The 8,057-nt window shown below is 33.6% G+C and overlaps 1 long non-coding RNA gene across 2 annotated transcripts; it reads left to right on the top strand.

Annotated features, from left to right (window-relative positions):
* The first annotated feature begins 5,120 nt into the window (after window positions 1-5,120).
* LOC121215935 (uncharacterized) lies at window positions 5,121-6,787 on the top strand. Of its 2 annotated transcripts, none has more exons than XR_005911926.1 (3): window positions 5,121-5,571; window positions 5,917-6,363; window positions 6,446-6,787. It is a non-coding gene; the product is annotated as an uncharacterized lncRNA (long non-coding RNA). The 2 variants fall into 2 exon arrangements; XR_005911925.1 differs by having other exon boundaries at window positions 5,893-6,363.
* The last annotated feature ends 1,270 nt before the right edge of the window (window positions 6,788-8,057 follow it).

Raw genomic sequence — 8,057 nt, 5'->3', positions numbered from 1 at the left:
TTCTCATTTGTTTTTTTTTTATTTTCTAACGTTACTTTTGGCTTTTTTCTTCATTGTTTCGATTTCACCGTTTCAAGTTCATTTCTTTTTCCTATGTTACATTACGCTAATTCTGTATGGGATATGACTTCTCCTTTTAGTTAAATTCGCTGGCTGGTAAGTTTGATTTAAGTTCTGGTGTCGAAAGTTCTTTGATGTAACTTCGATTTTAAAATATTAGTTTTTAGCGATTTGACTGTGAGTTAACTGTTTCTTGGACAATTGCTTGTCGTTTAGGGACGGGAATTCATCATTGTTGCGCCCAAAATTGATCCCGTATCAGATAGGAGTTGAAACCCCTCTTTTTTACAATTTTAGTTGTAGAAAAATGAGACAGTCGACGCCACACGGCTAGTGACATGAGCGTGTGCCCAGGCCGTGTGAGCCATAGGGCAAGGACATGGGCGTGTTCCCAGCCGTGTGAGCCACACAGGTAAGGACATGAGCATGTGTCCAGACCGTGTAACTCACTGTTTATGCTTTAGAATCATACGACCAAGGACATGGGCGTGTGCTCAGGTCGTGTGAGCCACACGGGCAAGGACATAGTTGTGTGCCCAGACTGTATAAGCCACATGGGCAAGGACATGAACATGTGTCCAGGCCGGGTAACTCACTATTTACGCTTTAGAACCACATGGTCAGGGACATGGGTGTGTGCCTAGGCTGTGTGTGCCACACGGGCAAGGACATGGGCGTGTGTCCAGGCCGTATAACTCACTGTTTACACTTTAAAACCACACAGCTAGGGACATGGGGGTGTGCTTAGGCTGTGTGAGACACACAGGTAAGAACATGGGCGTGTGACCAGGCCATGTTGATAAGCCATTATTGTCGGGCAACTCAGGGTGGCAAGTCATCGTTACTGGGCAACCTGGGATGACTTCATTGGTGTGTTCGGGGGAGAACTCTATTCTGGTGTGTAGCAGAGTTTGGGAAGACTGTTTCTGATAAATCTGTATCCTGATCTATTGAAAAATATTGCATTTGCATAAACATACATGCTTCGTTTTGCTCTGTTCTGTTCTGTTTTGCTCCGTTCCGTTCTATTCTGTTCAATATTGCTCTGCTCTGTTTCATCCTGTTCTGTTCTACTATATTCGGTTCTGTTCTGATATGAATTCCGAGTTTGGGGTGTTACAGTTGAAGGTTGATATTTGAATGTTTGAACAAATTGGTATGTTTGATTTGTTTAAAATGAAGTGGATGTAGTAATTGAATTAAGGTATTATAATCTATGTGTATTGCATGATTTGACTGGAAATATGGCTAGAATGTGTATATTAGTTAACTTGAAATCGTAGGTGAATGTTTCATTTGGAAAACAACTTTTATAAGCTCGTTTAAGACTCAAAATTGATTGTTTAACATGATTTGAATGTGATTGACATTTAATTGCATGTGTAAATGATTATTTACTGTGTATTTGAAGGTAGTTACTTCAGTAATGTATGTAGTATCTTGTAGTTTGAACCCAACGATCGGTCGAGCAAGTGGTGTTACAAATATAATAGGCTAAAGCCCTAAAACATAACATTTGCTAAACAAAGAAGCATGTCACTTGAGAATTTATAAGCTAACAAGCTAACACAACTTAGACAAATTTGATAAGAAATACTTCTACATATGGCATCCTTTCAACTTCTATTTAGTTTATAAAAGAAGCTTCTATAATAAACTTCTATAATGAGTTTCATTAGCTCAATTGTTTAGCAAAGTCAATAAAGGTTCAAATTTTCTAAAAAAACAAAAGAAATAAATTAGTGGATCCTAAAATGCATAATGACCAGTCTCCAACATTATGGGACGCGAAGTAGATAAACTTTTCATAGCTTGAATTTAGCAACATCAGGAATCTTCACTAATTATGTTAAGTGGAAGGCTCTGATATCAATTGTTAACCTGAATGTAGTTGCTAACAAACAAGCTAAGTGCTAGAAGAAATGGCTAGGGAAGCTGACACTTTTTCAAGCAACACGAAACAATGCACAAAAAACAGGGAACACAAAGATTATTTATGCAGTTCTGTTTCACTACGTTTGTGGAGCCTAGTTTAGTAAGAAATATCCACTATGTTCAATCCTTAAAATAAGAGAACCTAATCTATCACACTCAATGATAATTTCCTCACTTTTGTATCCTAGAAGATTGATACTCTCACCATTAAATTCACCATTGTGAACTTAGCTTGTAAAACCACAACACAATTTTTTTACAATCAAATGTTCTCTCATAAATAATGCTCTCAATAATTAGTACAAAAACCTAGAGAAGTCTCTCAATTATATAGAGTTTTTCGAGACTTGCTGGCATAATGAAGATTTATATCAATCCCTATTAAACAACAGCTAAACTAGCTTAATAAATAAAATAATTATAAACAAGAACTATTGGCAACTAAGTGTTCAATGTTCCAACTATTTCCAACTTTCTTAATCCAAGGGATTTGATAAACTTGATCTGATTTGAGTCTCCAAAAATGTTTTCTCAAGTGATATGATCGTCATTGATAGGCTAAATACTATCCACAATATCAACACAACCCAAAAATCCAGTTCAATAAATTGTCAATCATCTAAATATGGTAACAAGTCAATTCGTCACAGTGCTATAGAAGTGGGCACTTAGTCAAGTACATCTCAATCATTCCATATTTTTCAACAATATATATATTTGAATTATTTATTATTCGACCCTCTCATCTTGGTAGAACACTTTTTTCAGTAATTCCTTACTCTCTTTATTGTTCGATTCCTTATTGTTTGGCCTGCTTAGTTTTCGACTCCTCCCACCAAATTTTCATCTTTGGTGGATTCAAGTTCTATCATTTTTTTTCTTTTAGAGGTGATTTCGAGACCCAAGGATCTCGATTTTTTGGGGTTTTACTCTTTTTTATCAAAATGTTGGCTTTGTACATTTAGGGTTTCATTCGAAAATGATTTCTACCAAACTTTGTGTTGGAGTTTTAAAGAGAGTGGGAGGAGGAAGACTTTAGTGGCCATTGTGACGAGGAAGCTTGTCAGATAGTGGCAGTGGTAAGAACTTAGAAGTTTCTCAACTTTCAGCTTGGAGGAACTAAAAAAAAGGAATACAAAGAGTTTTTTAGTGGTGCTATTCATCGAAGAAGACGCCCAAATTTGACAGCGATGATAAAGTTGGTTGTGGCAATAATCTAGAGAAGAGAAGAAGATGAAGAGAGTTGGGGTTTTTTCAGAGAAAAAGAAAAAAAAAGAATGAAGTTTTGTTTAATTTAATTTCTCTAGTTTTGTATATTTTATTTATACAATTTTAATAATTTATTGTCTAAAAAGTAATTGTCTTTGAACATTTAAAGGATTCGCTTAGGTGACGTATCAGCATATCTTGAGGTATACCAAAATATTTAAATAAATGTCAAAACTTCTAATGTAATATTAAAATTTCTAATGGATATAAAAAAATTAATTGGATATTATGATATTGCTATAGAAATTTTGATAGGATTTAGAGATTTTAGTATTGCGTTAAAACTATAGATATCCAGTCCCAATTTTTGGAAGGTTATGAAATTAAACTGTTACAAATTTTGTTTTATATAAAAACTAACGACAAACATATATTAAGAAATTTCGATGCAGTCCACCTCTTTTAGTTCAGCCGTAGTAACTTTGAGCACATGCTGTATCTTTTCTTACCAACAAAACAAAGTTGCCTTTCAAAATTATCAATATCTTACAAAACCCAACAATGATTTCACTTCAGAGACATCACCTCTCTGTATTTTTGTATTCATCATCATCCTCGTCATTATAGGTTCCTACACTGTTCATCCCCCCCCCTTCCAATAAATATACCTTTCTCCCAGCACAAAACCCCACTTTCAAAGCCTTCCATACAAGCTCAAAGCCGGTGAAAAGCTCCGCTGCGGGTTCCCTGGGATAAAGTTTTCATTTTCTTCTGTTAAATGATTATTAATATTATTTTGATGATATTTATATTTTTAAATAAAATAATTAAATTTAAATTTAATTAAAGTTATAATTAAATTCTTTTATCATTACATCAATAATTTTTTATAAAAATCCTTTCCCTCTATGTGAAATAATTACATTCGCGTGTCCATGTAGCCCCCAAAACGGCAAAACCTATGTAATGAAGCACGTGTCAACCGAAAGGGTGCAACGTGCACCTGGCTCAAAACCCCTAAAAGCTTTTTCTAATTTAATATTAAAACTGAAAGTGAAATGAAAATTACTTTTTTACTATCTTATCTGCTGACTAATGTTACCTTTGTTTTTCAATTATAGTTTATATTAATTGTGTTAATGTATTTAAAATTAATATTCTATATATCAAAATAATACATTTTTTTTATTATACAAAACCCTCTAATTCTTAAATCACAAAAGTTGTCTTTAATAGCACTTTTTCTGAACAATTTTTAAAAGCAACGTTAAACCTACCTTTTTAGAAAAATTAAAGCAAGCCGCCTCGTGTCAGGCTAATATTTGCCATGTGACGCTCCTAAATGGGCACATCTGTTATATTGTCAGCCTCTTCCAAGTCTCTTTCAGCCCTGTTTTCATCACGACTCATACCTCCCATCTCAAAATCAGTATTAGTGTAACGGTGGACGAAAGGGTTGAGCCTTGAGAGATTTTTATTTTATTTTATTTTATTTTAATATTAATATTAATATTAATATAAAATTTTAAAATTATTATTATATTTTTAAAATTATTTTTTAAAATTTATTATCATATATTTTTTTGAAAATATTTATGTATTTATATATTTTTAAAAATTTTTAGAATTAGGATCAAATTGAGATTATTTGTAAATTTTGAGGGTTATTTTTTTAAAATTATGACTAAATTGATAAAATATATAAAATTTGAGGGATAAATTTGTTATTATACCATTGTTTTAGCTATTTGTGATTTTAACGAGAGTGACCAAAATGACCGAACTACTTAAATTGTAAACTTTTTATTTTAGATGTCTAAAATGAAAATTTTGATAGTTGAGTGACTATATATGTGATTTACCCTCATTATAATCCACTTTTTCATCTACCACCATCGTTCCACCTTGGAATGATTTGTACTTTTAGCGTCCTCGATGGAAGTTCTTATAGAAAAAAGAAACCGTCGGATTCTTCTATTTTTCATTTCTTCCGGCCCATTTCAAACTCTATTAAAAAAACTTCTGTCTCTTTCAACCACTAAGTCTGCTCTTTGAGGGGCCTCCTCAATCCATACCATTGTTTCTGGCCAGTTCTTCCCTTCCTCCGCCATCACGTGCGCTGCTTGGTTCGTCGTTCATCCAGCGAAAGAGCATGTAACATTTTCGAATCTCTGGCATCTTTCTTTTATTTCTTGAATAATCACCGCAATACTCGATTTATCCTATTCTAATGACCAGATTTTTTATTACTATCAAGAAATTTCTTTCCACTATTAGATTTCAAAAACTTAGCTCCTTAGCTACCGAAACTGCTTGAAGAAATGCTTTCACCTTCGCCGTGGTGTCATTTGCTACAAAGGTGTTGTGGTAAGTACATGCAGCCAATATATGACTTCCACAGTCCCTAAAAAAATATTCCCATCACTGATTTGAATATATTGTTACAAAATGTTGCGCCAAAATTGTAGAACCTACATACTGTTGATTTGTTTAGTAGTTGTTGAACTTTTTGTATTAATGATATTGTTTTCTGCCTGATATGCTTTAATAAATGTTATTACCCCGAATGTGTTCAACTTTTCTTCGTGGTGATGAACCTTATTTCTTATTTACCATATCACCCAGAATGATATTTCTAGGCATTTTCTTTGTTCTTAATTCATGTTGGTAAAAATCTATGCTAACCAGATTTTCCATTGTTGTCCTTGGGAGCTTGGAGAAGTATCAATCCCCACCTCTTGCAGGATATCTTTTGAAATCATGCATTACTAGAAAACATTAGCCACTGATTCCTCTATTACTCGACAGAGTTGGCAAATATTCGTTACTGACAGATTTCTTACTTGTAAATTATTAAATGTAGACATGTAATTGTTTATTATTTTCCAGAATGTAATGTTAACCTTGCTTGCTAGTTGTAAGTTCCAGAGTCTATTGTAAAGAGTCTGTAGGTCCATTGGGGGAAGGGTTATATCCCTTTGCAGTATCGTTGTATCTTCTTTATTTAGCCATTTGTACCCACTTTTAGCTGAGTACAGACCTGTGTTATCACCTCTCCATACTCTAGCATCCTTAATATCGACTCCAACAACTAGAATGGTCATGATTCTACGTACTTGGTCTTTGTCAAAAAATTTTCCAATGACCTCTATTTTCTAGGTAGGTTGTTCATTGTTAATTAAATCAACAACTGTTGTATAGTTTATATTGATGGTTTGACCTGTGATTCGTCTTGGCCCAGGTCCTGGAATCCACGCCTCATTCCAAACGTTGATGGATTTGCCATTACCAACCCTTCAACCCAAACCCTTCTCTAAGAGTCTTCTTGTGCTTCATATACTCCGCCAGGTATAAGATGGGTGAAAACCTAAACTTGCTTTTAAAAATTCATTGTTTGGGTAGTATTTATCTTTTATTACTCTAGCAAAAAAGTAATTCAGTTGGATCGTTAACTTCCATCCTTGTTTTGCAAGCAACGCGATATTAAACTTAGCCAAATCTCTAAAACCTAAAGCTCTCTTTGCTTTCGGTTTGCACATACTTCGCCAATCGCACCAATGTATCATTTTCCCCATTTTGGAGTTTCTCCACCAAAACTTACTAATAATATTTTCAAGCTCACAACATAAAGTAATGGGTAATAAAAAAGCACTGCATTGTGTAAATTGGAATTACTTGTAAAATTGACTTAATAAAAACTTTTTTACCTCTAAATGATAAATATTTATTACTCCAATTTTCAATTCACTTTGAAAATTTATCTTTAAAATTTGCAAATGCCTCCATTTTTTCGTCTGCCAATCATAGTTGGAAGACTGAGATTTTTTCTGGGTTGTTCAAAATTCTTACTCTAAGGGATTCTTCAATTTGTTATTTGACTTCGCACTGCACGTTATTACTAAAATAAATAATAGATTTATCAAAATTGATAAGTTAGCCCCTTTGTACTCATTAATTATTGCTTTTATTGCATTTTCTCCCTCCAAGTTAGCCTTTCCAAATAAAATGCTATCGTCTATAAAAAAAAAAGTGGATTAAGGCTAGACCATTTCTTCTTAGTCAAACTCCTTTGATACGTACTTCATTTTTTGCTAGTTTCAACAAAGAATAGAATCTTTTTGAATAAAATAAAAATAAATATGGTCTAAGGGGATCCCTTTGTCTTAAACCTATTGATGGCTTAAATTTTTCACCTCAGATCCCATTAAATAAAATTGAGTATTCCACTGTCCAAACACAATCCATTACTAAGTTCAACCATTTTTCACAAAAACCCATTTTTTTTATTACCTTTTCAATAAAACTCCATTTTACCTTGTAATAGGCTTTACTCATGTCCAACTTTAGCGCAAACTGTTCCCTAATTCATTCTTTCTTTTGTTTCAAAGTTTGCAGTATTTCATAAGTAATTATTGCATTATCCGTGATCTATCTCCCTGGAGCAAAGGTTGTTTGTGCTTCATCAATGCAAATGTCTAATACTGATCTGAATCTAGTAACCACAACTTTAGAAATAATTTTATACATCACGTTGCATAAACTGATTGGTCTGAATTGTGTCATATTGTTTGGTTGATTGACTTTTGGAATAAGCATGATACTTGTACTGTTGATATCACCGAACTCCTTCCTTTTGTTTAATATGTCCAAGCAGAAACTCATTATTTCTTCCCCCACAATATGCCAATACTTTTTGTAAAACAAAGCGGGGTAGCCATCCACTCCAAAAGCCTTCAAAGGTGCCATATTCTTTACTGCTGTTGTGATTTCTTCAATTCAAAATTCCTCTGTTAACTCCCTATTCATATTTTCGCTAATACAATTGGTAATCCCTGCTAGTGTCCTCTCATCAT

This window comes from Gossypium hirsutum, chromosome D04 (assembly GCF_007990345.1).
Source record: "Gossypium hirsutum isolate 1008001.06 chromosome D04, Gossypium_hirsutum_v2.1, whole genome shotgun sequence".
Lineage (NCBI taxonomy): Eukaryota > Viridiplantae > Streptophyta > Magnoliopsida > Malvales > Malvaceae > Gossypium > Gossypium hirsutum.
The sequence above is the reverse complement of the archived record's forward strand: the minus strand, read 5'-3'. Positions and strand labels throughout refer to the sequence as shown.